Source organism: Limulus polyphemus, unplaced genomic scaffold, assembly GCF_000517525.1.
Source record: "Limulus polyphemus unplaced genomic scaffold, Limulus_polyphemus-2.1.2 Scaffold864, whole genome shotgun sequence".
Classification (NCBI taxonomy): Eukaryota; Metazoa; Arthropoda; class Merostomata; order Xiphosura; family Limulidae; genus Limulus; species Limulus polyphemus.
Window position 1 is genome coordinate 376,537 of NW_013666474.1, and position 2,691 is coordinate 379,227.

The following is a 2,691-nucleotide window of genomic DNA, read 5'->3' on the forward strand; positions in this document are numbered from 1 at the left end:
AAATTGAGTAATGTATAATACTAAAATTTGAATTATAATCTAAAGTTTGATACCAAACTTATTGACATAAATTCATGAAATAGTAGTTCATTAAAATTTTGAATGCAAGTCAACAAACACAATGACAAGGCCTTTCACCCATAGCCCATATGGAAAGGGTTAAGGGACCATTTAGCCAGGCTGCTGTTACCCAAATCTACTGTGGGTAATTAAATGGAGAAATGAAAGTCTAACATAAAATATATAACTGGATGTCCAAAGTAATCACTTTGGAAAGTGTTATGGAATGAAAACACAGGCCTGCTGGCCAGTATATCCCCAGGATCCAGGGTGTTCAATCTTGCTAGATTTCTCAGATGGTTTGCAGTGTGTACCCCACGAGAACACAAATTCATGGGTGGATTTAAGCCTAAGTGCATCACATTTCATGAGGATGTAAAATAACAATAAACTGTAGAAAAATTAGTCACTTTACCCTTGAATGGCAACCAAGAAAGTGATTTAGATATACCAAATGGTGGGGTTAATATTATGTGTGGGTCCATTTTAGCTGCTAAGGGTTTTGCCCACTGTCAATAATTAAAATAATCATGTATGCCTTGTTGTACTGCCTCACTCTAGACAATGCTGCTCTGACTGAATGCATAGATAATTCTATGGGAAAAAACTAATGACATCACTTCAGAATGATAATGAACTGAGTTAGACTGCATTCCTTGTCTAGCAATAACATGAGACAAAAAAAATCAAAAACTGCCTTGACCAGACAAGCACCATGACTTGAATCCAATCAAACCTGTTCTGGGACATACTAGACTGCTACCTGAGAGATGTATACCCAAATCTCTCGACACTTAGATCTGATTTGTTAAAGAAATTGTAGTCTGTAACACAAAACATGTACCAAATGTTTGTGACTGCAATTAATGTCATACATGTACCCACTCACTATTAAAATGGCTCCAGAGGCAAAAAATTCCCCCCTCCCCCCAGTGTATCTGTCTATAGATACTGATACAAATATAGTTTATAACATTAAATAGCACCAACACTGAAACACATCTATTTAATTTAGCAAAAATCCATTAAACCTTACTTTGGGACCTGGTGCTATCTATAACAATCTCCAGTGAAAAATTTTAAGATAAAAAATCCAAGTGTTTCTCTTCTCTTTTTAACATATGTCAAGTCAAGCTATATTTCACCCAATCATAAAGCATCCCTGGTTCTAAACTTTTAAAAAGATTTCCATTCATTCAATTTGCTATCAAATGTTTCATGCTCCTGTGATGATAACACATACAAACATGACAGCAACTTAGTCATTACCTACAATTTGACTGTTGTACTTGTTAAATATAAAAAAAAAGTTTCCAACAACAAAAAATTAAGAATCTTAAAATTATGTTATAAAAAATGTACTGCTAGTCACATTAAGTAAACAAAACAAAACATATCATATCATGACTAACAGATAAGTGATCTTTAGAAATAATTAGCAAAAATCAAGCCAGTTACATCAGCAATAGGGAATGTCATTTAGCAGCACTTTAAAATATACCTTTAAGTGTGGAATTAATTAGATATGCTTCTGATTCAACACACCTTTACAATCCTTAACACAGGTGGAAGGTGCAAGAATACTGGCTATTCCTGCACCATAGTTATAATACTAAATTTGTCTATCACAAAATTAGCTAATAAAAGCCGATGTTGCTTGAAACCAGTTCTCAGATGGTATTGGATGCAGTTTCATTACTTATTGGAAGTTAAAGTATTTTAATACTAGAACTCACACAAATACTTAACAACAGCAACTACATCATAGTGAATACTAAATCTTCCTGGAAACCTGAGTAGCTTGAAACTTAAAAAAATAACAAAGTACGTATGAAGGGAAAAACTACATAAACCTACAAAACACGGGTATACCATATACACACTATGTATATATCCACACACACTATATATACTGCAGTAAAAGAAATTGTGAATTGTTCAATAGAAATACCCTATATGTATTTCTCCAAAATATTACCCCACCCCAAAGAAAAACTTTGCATAAAAATATTTCAAAATCAAATTTTACATAACACGCATTCACACACATCTATCTGTCTGTCACTAGACACACATGTTCATAGATACACATATCTTTTTCAATTAAAATATCTACAGGTCTGTTAATAATCACATCTTTATACCTCCTAGTTTTACAGCTACTTGTTTGTCGCTAGTCACACCTATACATTGTCCAATTACAACATCTAACTCTGTCACTAATCACACCTATACATTGTCCAATTACAACATCCACCTCTCTGTCACTAATCACACCTATACATTGTCCAATTACAACATCTACCTCTCTGTCACTAATCACACCTATACATTGTCCAATTACAACATCTACCTCTCTGTCACTAATCACACCTATACATTGTCCAATTACAACATCTACCTCTCTGTCACTAATCACACCTATACATTGCCCCATTACAAACATCTACCTCTCTGTAGCTAGCCACACCTATACACTGTTCAATTACAACATCTACCTCTCTGTCACTAATCACACCTATACATTGCCCCATTACAACATCTACCTATCTGTAGCTAGCCACACCTATACACTGATCAATTACAACATCTACCTCGCTGTCACTAATCACACCTATACATAGTTCAATT

At 34.2% G+C, this 2,691-nt stretch overlaps 1 protein-coding gene across 1 annotated transcript in view; it reads right to left on the minus strand.

Moving 5' to 3' along the window:
• Positions 1-2,691, minus strand: part of LOC106460923 (fringe glycosyltransferase-like) — a 49,106-nt gene that overhangs the window by 16,510 nt on the left and 29,905 nt on the right. The gene's annotated exons all lie outside the window — the stretch shown is intronic.